At 54.0% G+C, this 12135-nt stretch overlaps 1 long non-coding RNA gene across 1 annotated transcript; it reads left to right on the top strand.

The window, feature by feature from the left end:
• Nucleotides 1-3153: 3153 nt before the first annotated feature.
• Nucleotides 3154-11898, top strand: LOC137205327 (uncharacterized). Its single transcript, XR_010934098.1, has 6 exons — nt 3154-3200; nt 5353-5443; nt 6339-7388; nt 9727-9896; nt 10889-10965; nt 11639-11898. It is a non-coding gene; the product is annotated as an uncharacterized lncRNA (long non-coding RNA).
• The last annotated feature ends 237 nt before the right edge of the window (nt 11899-12135 follow it).

Here is a 12135-nt window from a genome sequence, read left to right as displayed (position 1 = left end):
GGGGAACAGGTGAGGAGGCACCTCACCAGCCTCTCGTGGACCCTGGCTGATTGGTCCTAAGGAAGATGCTCAAGTGTACCCTGGGGGCTGAGGATACAAGAGCCAGGGTGGCAACAGATTCTAGGAACGCTGGGCCCGCTCTTCCCTTTTCCATCCTGCTCTGACTTAACTTCTCTCTGTGCCTTGGTTTTCCCAAATGTGAAATGGGACTAATCACCCTCAAAACACCCCTGCAAGGTACTAATTACCATCTGTAAGAGACTGTGAGATCTTTGGATGCAATATAGCAGTACTAATAATGGATAACAACACTCTGCCCTTCTCCAGGGCCTTTCGTCCATGGATCTCAAAGCCTCTTACAAACCTTAATTAATTCTCACTACACCCCAGTGCAGGAGGCTGATGGTCATTAGCCTGATTTTACTGATGGGGAAACAGAGAATCCAGGAGGTCGGCCTGAGGCCACACAGTAAGTCGGCAGCGCCATGAGGGCTAGAACTCACAGCCCCCGGCCCCTGGGAAAGGTTCAGAAAATGTGGGCTCCAGCCCAGCCCTGCAACGAGGCTGATGGGACAGTGGCAGAGCCTCTCACCTGCCAGAGCCCTGGAGCGGCTGCCGGGGGAGTCTGGACCACTGAGTTCTGGGGACACTTGGGAACATAGGAGGAGGTCCATAGGCATGGGTTTTGGTAGTTTGGTCCAGTGATTTGGGAAGAGAAGTAACATTGACAGGGCGCCTGGTATGTGCCAAGGCCCTGTTCGAGGCACGTGTGTTAGTTGATCACACCCCACCTGTGAGGTAGGCATATTGCTCCCATTTCACAAGTGAGAAAACTGGCTTGTTGAAGAAGCCACCATTTATGCTCACCTGCCATGGACCGAGCAACATGCTTGTGCCCTCATTGTCAACAATATGGGCCACAAGTCATCTGGGGAGCATGAGGCATTATTAGATATCATTTTAGAGATGGGGAAACTGAGGTACGCAGAGGAAAAGTGACTTGCTCAATGGTGTGACCTTGGACAAGTCATGTTCTTCGACAACCTCTCCCTTCCCCCACCACCCTCAAGTCCTCAGAGTTCCCCAGCCCTGACTCCCTCCCTACCCCAGCACTCAGGCGAGGCTGAATGAGACCATGGCAGGAAGGGCTTTGAAGTGCTCTGAGGCAGCACCCAGGTCCTCCCAGGGGAAGATGAAAAGCCTCCTGTCCTGGGCTCTTTTTCATCCCACAAGGAAGCTCTCAGAAGATATAAACACCATGGTCACCTGGGATCACCTGGGGACGGTGGCCCATGGGCTTCCCTCCAGGCCTCTAGGGCGGCCTCCCATGTCCTGCCTGTGGGACCCTCTGGGCAGGACCGGGCTTCCTGGGACAGAGGGCTGAGGGTGTCCCTTCCCACCGGCACAGGCCAGGGAGAGTTTGAGGCCAGGGCGTGTGACTGGGCAGCTAGGGCCCCTCTCTGGGGCCCAGTTCTCCAAGGGGGTTGACCTCTGAGGTCCCTTCCAGCTCTGACAGTCCCTGAGACCCTGACTCAGAGCCACACTCCCCAGAATCTTGTCTGTTTTTAATGATTGCCTCACAGGAACCCAAAGAGTTTGTTATAAAGCAGATTCATCCCAGTGACAGCGGTGGGAGCTTTGGGCCCGAGCAAGGTGTCTGGAGACCAGGCTCCGACCACTGGCCCCCACAAGCAAGCTGTGTGGTCTGGACAAGGGTCTTCCTGCTCCTTGCCTCAGTTTCCCTGTTGGTAACGTCTGTGGGGAACGCCTGAGGGGGCTTTGAAGGCTGGAGGAAAGAAATGGAGGAGATGGGGGCGGGGTGGGGGGCCGTGCAGGGGACACGGTGCTCACAGGGTAGAACGGGTCGGGGGCAGGGCGCGGGGTGGGAAGAGGACCGTGGAGTGATATTCGGCGGGGCTAGGGGGTGGAGGCGGGAATGCAGCTCCAGCAGTGGTTTTGCTCACTGCCTGCTTAATGTTGATAGAAATACTTCCTAATATTTGTACAGTCTTTTTTTTTTTTTTTACGGTCCGCGGGCCTTTCACTGTTGTGGCCTCTCCCGTTGCGGAGCACAGGCTCCGGACGCGCAGGCTCAGCGGCCATGGCTCACGGGCCCAGCCGCTCCGCGGCACGTGGGATCCTCCCGGACCGGGGCACGAACCCGCATCCCCTGCATCGGCAGGCGGACTCTCAACCACTGCGCCACCAGGGAAGCCCCAGCCTTTTACCCAAGTTAACAAAATGCTTTCTCTCCCGTGTTGTCTCTTTCAATTCCCCTCCCCACCTGTGGGAGAGGTATATGAGCACGCCCAATCTACAGATGAGGAAACTGAGGCTCAGAAAGAGGAAGTAATCTCAAGGCACCTAAGTAGTAAGGCGCAGACCCAGGCCTCTCCCTGAGACACATTTCTCTAGAAAGTTCCATACCACAGAGTCCCTCCTGGAACCAGCGTTGGGCAGGCCCGACCTGGGTTGAGGGCCTGGATCACAGAGCCCACTCACTGGCCCCTTTTCCTCTTCCCGAGGCCCCTTGGGTTGGGGGTGGGGCGTTGGCCCCGAGGGAGGAATCTCCGATGCTGAGTCCAGGGTGCGGCCAGCAGTGGGCGGGAGGCGCTGGAGGCTGCTGCTGGCTGGGCAGGGCAGGGCAGGGCGGGCACGGGAACAGTGTGACCTGGACAGCGTGACCTGCGATAATTGAGTGCTGCACGCAATGGCTGCTGCGGAGGCAGCGAGGCCCCCCGTGCCGGGGGGTGGCCTCACTGCCAAGGCTGGGGCATCCCTGCCTCCCACCTCCTGCCCTGCTGGTTCCCCTTTGGCCACAGCTCCGCAGCTTCTAGGAGGCGATGTTTTTTCTCCCACCAGGCAGATCTTCACCTGAGAGCCTGCTCAGACCTGCCTAACTCACAAAGCTCGGTAGCAACTCCCTGGGGCAGAAAATGTCTCTTCTGAAAGCGAGACAAGAGTTTAATTAAGCCCTAACCGCGCACAGTTGAGCCTGAAATTAGGGTGGTGACAGGAGGGGTAGAAGGCAATCGAGGACGGGGCGGGGGCGGGGTGGGGTGCTGGGGGTTGGCTTCAGCCCACCCCTGGCCCAGCTAAGCAAAACAAGCCTGCAAGCATTTACAGCGCCCGCGGGCGCAGTTACCAAAGCGTCTGTGACCTAGAGAGGGGAGAATGCCATGTTCCCTCTTGTGTTTGGGGTAAGTCTGTAGAGGATTTGGAAAGTGGAAAGAGGGAACCAGGAAGTGAAGCGAGGCTGCCTCTGAGACCAGATCCCGGGTTCCTGGGTGTGTGGGGTGGGAGCTAGGGGGGAGCTGGGTGTCCTCTTGTGACTGCAGTTGGGCAGGGGTTAACCCTCCTCACCCCCAAGGCCAGCTGGGCTCTGCATGAGCTAGGCCGCCACATGCACAGGTGTGCCGGGCTTGGGGCTCCTGCCAAGCACCCCGCCTGGCTCGCCCAGGTGGGCAGAGCTCATCCTGCCCCCCAAGGAGGCAGGCGGCAGCCAGCCAGGAGGTGCCCGGCGGGCTGGGCTCTCGGCTGTAGGGACAAAGCAGCCGACACTGGCTTTGCAGATGGCTGCAGGTCTTGGGGGCAGTCAGGTGCTTTGAGGGGGGGCACTGGCCTCAGTCCCCCTCTCTCCTGTCCCCAGGTCTCCCCAGATTGTTGCTGAGACAGTCAAACCTCAGCCGCCTCCTTTACCTGGCAATTATCCTGCTGTGCCCTGCAACTTGGGTTGGGTCTTACCCTGCCAGGGACTGAAGCAAGAAGAGATGGGCCGGCAGGCGTGTTATCACTTGTCTCGGGAGCAGAGAGGCGGTTGCCACAGGGTCCCTGCGTGCGTGTAGACGTGCATGCGTGGAGCAGTGAGGGAACAGGCTGTCCTCGGAGTGCGTGCCTGGCCCTCCTTCCGTGCGTGCGTGCGTGTGTGCGTGTGTGTGTTGGGGGAACTGATTTCTGTCACTGAGGCAGGGGACCCAAGGGCAGACCCTGCTTGGTTGACGCAGAAGCTCCCGTGGGCCCCCATCTGACAGGCCATCTGATCACTTAGTAGAGATGCTTATAGGTTCTTTGAATTGAAGGGACACTCTGCTGAAGACACCAAAGTGGGGGCCTTTGCTGGGGGCCGTGGGGAGCACCAGCCAGGGTTCGGCCACTAAGCTGTCCCCACTGGCTTTTCCTAGCTCAGGCCTTAGACCCTGATGGCTCCCCCTTCCCGGGGCAGGTGGGAAATCCTGGCACAGCTTTCCAGTCCCCGAGTCACAGGTGTCCTGGAGGCATGACGACCGCTGGGCAGAGGGTCAGGAGAGGCCCGAGGGCCATTCGGGGAAGCCTCCCTGGCCCATCTGTGCTTATCTGGCCCTTGCCAGCATCCCTAACCCTTATCCTGTGGCTACTGTAACAAATTGCCACAAACTTGCTGGCCTAAAATGACAGAAATTTATTCTCTCACAGTCCTGGAGCCCTGAGGTCCAAACTCAAGGTGTGGCAGGGCCTCTTCCCGGCCCTGGCAGCTGCGGCGTTCTGTCGCCTTAGCACATCGTCTCTGCTCTGTCTTCACATCGGCTTCTCCTGTGTGTGTGTGAGCTCCCTCTGCCCCACTCTCATAAGGACCCTTGTCACTGGATTTAGGGTCCATCCAGATGATCTAGGATGACCTCCTCGTGTTGAAATCCTTAATTTCATCACATCTGCAAAGACCCTTTTTCCAAATAAGCCCACATTCCTAGGATCCAGGGATGTGGACCTGGACGTATCTTTTGGGAGCCATCTGTTACCCCACCCAGTGGTCAGTCAGCCGTGGGTTGGACCCCTCCAGTGATGGGAAACTCATTACCTCATGGGTTGGCTCAGTTCGCGTCCAGACAGGTCTAATTATTTTAAAGTTCTTAACTTGGGTGGAGTTGAAATTCCACTCAACAGGAACCTCTACCCACTGGCCCTAGTTCTGTCCTTCAGAGCACATAAAATACACCTAAATAAATAAACTCTATTCCCACTACCTCCTGCCCCCGATTACAAGGCAAAAACAAAATCAGAAGACGGTGAGCCAGCTTAATCCTGGGGTCAGAGACAGTGCATAGACCCTGAGGTCGTGAGACCTTGACTCACTGGTGGCTCTGTCCCTAGAACCTTGTGCCTCGGTTTCCTCACCATAATGCCAAAGGGCTGGCTGAATCGCTATTTCCAAGGGACGCTTTTGGAAAATGCATCCTGGACATTCATAATTTGCACTGGCCTACAAAAGCCTGGGAGAAGTCCTGAGTAGAGAAACCCACTGAAGTCAGTCTTTTCCAAACTTACTTGAAAAGAGAGTCGTTTTATCGACTAGCATTTTCTTTTATCACCCCGCAGAACTCCTGTGCTGCTTTGGAAGGAGGACCGGTCTCTGTGTTGCCTGGGCATCCTTTCCAGCTTTCACAGTCTGTTGAGGTCAAACCAAACAGTTGAGTTCGAGTCTTTGGTTCCCATCCCCAGAGCTGTTGCCAGGCATTTTGCTGGAAGTAACAAATGATCCATTACAAGATGAGAGTCAAGAATCTGGAAAATGAGAAGCCCTTCCCCCAAGCCGCAGACAGCCTGGGCGAGGCTGCGGGTGAAGGCCTCCTCCCAAGGGCCCCGGGCCTGCTGGGGGCCCTTGGGAGGAAGCCACGGAGGAAAGAGCATTTCCGCTGCTCTGCCCCACAGGACATGCTCACCACATCCCTCGGATCCAAACTTCACCTCCACCTCAGACTCCAGCTGCTCGGCCCTCCCTCGTTAGAGAAAGCTACCTGGGAACTTGCCCTTCCAGAGCTTTCTGCTAAAGGTCCCAACGAAATCCCTCCTACCTTTGCTGGGGGAAAAAAATCCCAGAGAAGTTGGATCTTCTGAAATGGGAGCAAGAAGAAACCTAGGCCTCCCACGGGAAAGACGGGGCTGGTGGGGGAAGAGAAGGGACTGAAGGTGTGTCCCAAGGGGAGAGGAGAGAGAGAGCCTGAGGACGGGATGGGTGGAGGTGCAGGGCTCCAACTCTGGGCCCAAATGAAAGATGGGAACGTTGGCACGAAAGCTAAATAAGGAGACTGGCATAGACTGAGAAGCCCACCAGGTTTATTTCCCTGGCGCCAAGCGAGATTACGGCCAGGCTACTATCCTCCCCCAGAAGGGGCAACCCAGCTCAGATCCACCTTGTAATGTGTGGAGCCGCTGTGGCCTGACGGTTTCATCTGCAGATACGGGTTCACCATGCTCTCAGACACAGATCCAGGACTGTTTATTGAGCACCCGTATATCAGGCACTATGCTAGGTGCTTTCACATGTCTTCTGTTTAATCCTTACAGCCCCTAATATTTTACAGGTGATCACACCAAGGCGGAGGTTTAGTATCTTGCCAAAAGTTGAGAGGCAAAGAGAGGAATAGAACAAGCTCTGGCTCCCAATCCCACCCCACAGCTTTTGAAGGTATTGAGTAACGCAGACTCTGGGTCCTGATGGTGTGGGCAGTTCTCCCGTAGGTCGGGCCTGAGTCCCTCCTACCCTTGCCTGAATTGGATCGGATGGAAGGACCATGTAAGTAGGTTCGTTCTGCTCCCAACTCGGCCTCAAGAGACATCAGCCATCCTCTGGTACACGTAGTAGCCTTCCAGTTACTGGGGTGGGGAATGTTTGCCTTCTGTTGATGAAAAGAAATAGCTGTGATAATAAATAAATGCCCAACCCAGTGCAGCAATCGATGTCCCTAACAATAAGCTCTATGTTTGCTCTTGGCTATAGTCACTGCTCAGGAGCCCCTGGGTGTGTCATCCGGGTGGGGCCCCAGGCACACTTACCAGGGGAGGGAGCAAACCTTCCTGGCTTAAGCTACCAGAATTCACCCCAGGAAGTGAGGCTCCTGCAGACCTGCTTCGGAGTGCCCCAGACCAGAGTGAGGAGAAACGTACCAGGTTCGTGGGGCAGTGGAAACGGTGCTCTGCACTTTGCATCGGGAAGTGAGTCTTGTCCCAGCTCTGCCTCTGCTGCCCTGGATGATGTGAGGCAAGCCCGTTTCCCTCTCTGAGCCTCGGTTCCCACATGTGTAAAATGGGGTAGGGAGGTGGGGTTGTACCCTATGATCGCTCATGTTCCTTCTAGCTCTGACATTACAGGACCCTGTAGCCACGGCTCCTCCTAGAGTTGCTTTATGTATTAAGCACATGGGCCCCTAGCTGGTGGTGGGTGGGCACCCTCAGTGCTCCAAGAACCCAAGCTCTTCCTCGGTGAGGTGGCTGGATGTCCATTCCTGCCTCAGCGTCCCCAAATCCTTCCTTTCTTTTCCACGTTCTCCAGCTGTCATGTGTATCGAATTCCCTAGTTTGCAAGACATTTTCAGAAACATTATCCCACTGGAGGCTCAACCCAACCCTGTGAGGTAGGCAGAGAAAGGGATGCGGTGCTGTCAGCCAACCATGCCTCAGGCCCTTCCTGTGTGTTGTTTCACTGAATCTTCCCCATAGCTACAGAAATCCTTTTGGGAATAAGCAGAGTATAAATAAATAGACAGTGGACAGATATTTAGATGAATGCATGCATGCATAATCCTCACCATGGCCCTGAGGTCTTGGTGTTATCATCGTCACCACATCACAAGGCAGGAAAGTGAGGCTTGGAGGGGTTCAGTAACTGCCCAAGGTCCCCTGGCTCTCAGGCAGCAGAGCCAGGATTGGAACCCAGGCCTCTCTCATCTAAGCCCATGGCCCTTTCTGAGCACTGAGCTGTGCACAAATCAGCATTCTCTGCCCCACTTTGCAGATGAGTGAACGAGATGTACAGAGATGAAATGATTTTGTCAAGGGTTTGCAGCTCTGAGTAGCAGAGCCAGAACTCAAACCTTGTCTTTCGCCTGCACACCTAGGGCTGTTGAAACATCTCAGTTGCCTCAAAAGAAAAACCAGTGGTGTCCCTTCTTCCCTGCCTCCTTCCTTTCTTCCTTCCTTCTTTCCTCCCTCTTTCCCCCCCCCCCCCCTTCCTTCCTTCCAGGAACATCCCCTACCTCTCAAGTGCTTCCTTGTCCGAGGCAGGCAATCGCGTGATGTGCTCACTGGGCAGATAACAGGGCCACCGCTCCTTGGACTCTGTGTGTCTTTAGGGGTGCGGGTCCCCGTGGCAGCCCATGCGCTCAGTGACCCACAGTAGCTGATCCACAGGGGTGCCGGGGCGGGGTGTGCTGACACCCAGGGGGTGCTCAGTAGGGGTGCTGGCAGCGCCTGCCCCCTCTGTGTGTGTTGTACTTGGGGTGTCTGTGAGTCTGTGCACATCTGCCCCCTCCACATGAGCACGCCCCAGACGGTTGGTGTGCTGGGGACTGCCCGGCGGGGGCGGGGGTGGGAGCATTGAACGTGGACGCTGCCCTCCCAGGCCCTCGCCCACTGCGGTCCCCCCACCTCTCTCCTCTCAGTCTCCACGCTGGGCTCTTCCCCCTCCCTTCCATCCTCTACCAGGGTGATCAGCTTAAAGCTAGATTTTTGTTTGTTTGTTTGTTTGTTTGTTTGTTTGTTTGTTTGTGGTACGCGGGCCTCTCACTGCTGCGGCCTCTCCCGCTGCGGAGCACAGACTCTGGACGTGCAGGCTCAGCGGCCATGGCTCACGGGCCCAGCCGCCCCGCGGCATGTGGGATCCTCCCGGACCGGGGCACGAACCCATGTCCCCTGCATCGGCAGGCGGACTCTCAACCACTGCGCCACCAGGGAAGCCCCTTAAAGCTAGATTTTTATTCTCTGGCTGTAGCCCATGATTTGTGTCTCCTGAGTAAGGCAAATACAAACAAAACAACTTCCCCCTGAGGGTAGCATTCAAACTTGTTTGGAAAACTCAGGCTTGAGGCCGTAGCTCACGTTGCGTCTTCTTCTAGGAAATTATCGGTGGAGGATCATATGTGGCTCAGATCATTCTCCCTCTCACATGTATCACAATTCAGATCTCTCTCCCGCTCATGCACACGTGCGTGAGCGTGGGCATGTGTGTACGGGTGGCATTTTAGGGTAAATTTATTGACGTTTAAAACATACATCCAGTCAAGTATACAAATTTGTGTGCACAACTCACTGGGTTTTCACAACGCGAACACATCTGTAAGCCTGACCCAGCCAAGAAACAGAACTCAGCTCTCACGCCCTCCACTCTGCCTGACCTGCAATGACTTCTAACATCACAGATTCATTTTGCCTTTAAAAAATTATATAATGGGACAACACAATCAGTATTGCTTTGTGTCTGGCATCTTTTGTTCATTATATTTGCTAACTTTGTATATGTGTCTAATATATATATGTATATATATATATACATATATGTGTGTGAAAAAATACATATGCTTCCCCCCTTGCTTAAATATTCTAAATCAAAATGCAAACATTATGTCATTTTTTTTTTTTTTAATAAATTTATTTATTTATTTATTGGCTGTGTTGGGCCTTCGTTTCTGTGGGAGGGCTTTCTCCAGTTGCGGCGAGCGGGGGCCACTCTTCATCGCGGTGCGCGGGCCTCTCACTGTCGCGGCCTCTCTTGTTGCGGAGCACAGGCTCCAGACGCGCAGGCTCAGTAGTTGTGGCTCACGGGCCCAGTTGCTCTGCAGCATGTGGGATCTTCCCAGACCAGGGCTCAAACCCTGGCTCAAATGCTGGCTCAAACCAGCATTGGCAGGCAGATTCTCAACCACTGCGCCACCAGGGAAGCCCAACATTATGTCATTTAATCCCCATGTTTTTCAGTATGGAGGAGATCCAGGAAGGAGACCTGGATCAAGCAACGAGGCCTCCCGCCCTTGGTCATTCTCTGAGCTCCTCCTGTATCTGCTATGGACCCAGCGCGTGAAGGAGAAAAGCAAAGGCCTGGCACATGGGAGTCTGAAGACCTGGGTACACCCGGCTCTGCATGCAAGGTGGGTGTGATCTTCAGCCCATGGCTTACCTTTCCTGAACCTCAGTTTCTTTATCTGGAAAATAGGGCCAATAATGTGGGTCCTGGCTACTGCATAGGCTGTTGAGAGGATCAGATGACACCCTGGTGGGTGGGGTGTCTAAGCGTGTAGAGATGGTTTGTCGTGATTCCATGCAGAGCTAGGGGGAAGATTCGTTAGCGCCTTCTATACCAAGAGTCTGGGGCCTGAATGCAGGTGTTCAAATTCCAACTCTTTCTCTTTTGCTCTGGAATCTTGGGTGAATTTACCTCTCTTGACGTCAGTTTTCCTCATCTGTTGAATGGGGATGATTGTAGCTACCTCATAGAGTTGTTGTGAATATTAACCGAGTTAATATATACGACAATTAAAACACTGTCTGGTACAGGGGAAGCCCTATTAAAGGTTTTTATAGGTGTCACCATTGTTGTTGCTTCATGCCCGCACTATTGTGTGTGTTCTCTTTATTTTTCTCAGCTAGATTGTGAACTGCCTGAAGGCAGCGTCCATCCAGGCTTCAGGCTTCTCCTCCCCCTTCCTCTACATGCTGGGCAAATCCTGGGGCCAGGCTGATGGGTCCCACGCTCTGACCAGATTAGAAGTGGAGGAAGCCTGCCTAGAGCCTCTGGCCTGGGATGGGGCAGGAGTGGGGAAGCTCATGCTGGGCTTCTGGGTCCTCAGGATAGGAGGGTGGGAGAGATGTGTTTTCATGTGGGACTTGAAGATGCCTGGCAGGAGACTCATGCCGGTAGAGGAATGGTAGGGAAAGAGTTTCCCCCTTTAGGGCTTCTGTGCATCCCTTGCCCTATGACAGGGCCTATGTTCAGTCCAGCCTCTTGGTGGCAGAGAAGAAAGCAGGGGCCTGGAGATATCAAGGGACTTGGCCCAGGTCACAGAGCCGGCCATAGCAGGGCCATCCTTGGACCTCTGCTTCTCAACTCAAAGCCCAATCTGAGCTGCCTCTCCTCATGCAGATCTTAGACCCAGAAGAGGAAGCGAGCAAAGCGGTCCTGTTCCTCCTTTCCAGACCCAACTAACATTCCTACCAGAGGTAACTTCTGTTGTGACTCATAAAGATATTTCTGAATAATAGCACTGGTTAACTTATCTCTGGAATGTATCCGGCTTAAACACACACACACACACACACGCACACACACACGCACACACATGTGGGCAACTGGGGAAGCACCTTCTTTCTGCCTGAGTCTTTCTAGGGCAGTCACGACTCAGAGTCTCCTGGGGGCCATAAGTGGGGACCAGAAAGGCCTCCTTTGCCTATGTTTTCTGAGAAGTCTTGCGCAGACTTCAATATAACGCTAAATGTGGTCTAAGGCGATCAGAAGGGCTTGTGGTTGTCTGCTTGTATTCTTTAAATTGAAGGTAACATACAGTAAAGTACATAGATATCCTAAAAGTAAATAGATGTCCTAATCCGAGGGTAGAACTTGATGGGTTTTTCACATATGTACAGATGTAACCACCACCCAGATGCAGAACATTCCGTTTTAATATTATTATTAGGTCGGCCTCTAGAGCAATAGTTTCTGGACTTCCTTGCTTTCACATCTCCTCCTTGGTGTGAACCCCATACATGAAATGGGAATCACGGTGGGTGAGGGCCCATGTCATGCCTCAGAATACTGAAGCTGGTGGGCCCCTCTTGGAATGTAAGGCCACAGGGAGGAGTGAACCTTGCTTATTCATCCAGCTCTTTCCTCCAGATGCTGATCTCTTCTGATCCGTGGTTCCCAGCCTTTCTTTCTGCCCCACACCTGAACGATATAACACATTCCCTCTGGATTAGTGGCTGAATGTATCAGTGGCATTTAAAGGGAGGGGAGGTGCAGCTTGAAAAGCTGTGCGCGTTATTCTCATGTTTACCCCGACTCGGGGTGAGATGTGAGACTTACTGATTGACTGTATTTCCCCCATCCTGAAATGTCACCCATGAGAAGATACATCTGGGTTTAATAGCATCTTTGCTGGTTATTCCTCATTTGCTGAGTGTGCCTTTCCCACCCCCGCCAGATCCACTGCTCACCCTTCCTTGCTCTTCGCTGTGCCTGGGAGGCTGACAGGGGACGGGAGAGATGGTCTGGGATCCTTTCCTCCATCCTCTTCAGTGTCTTTCTGGCATGGGTTGCTTCTCTTTATCCTGATGGATGGCCTTTCTTCCGTGGTCCCATGTGCAGTAGGTTCTAATAACACTATTTTCTTC

The sequence above is a fragment of the Pseudorca crassidens genome, chromosome 14 (assembly GCF_039906515.1).
Source record: "Pseudorca crassidens isolate mPseCra1 chromosome 14, mPseCra1.hap1, whole genome shotgun sequence".
Lineage (NCBI taxonomy): Eukaryota > Metazoa > Chordata > Mammalia > Artiodactyla > Delphinidae > Pseudorca > Pseudorca crassidens.
Note: the sequence above shows the minus strand (reverse complement) of the source record. Positions and strands in the feature narration are given on the sequence as shown.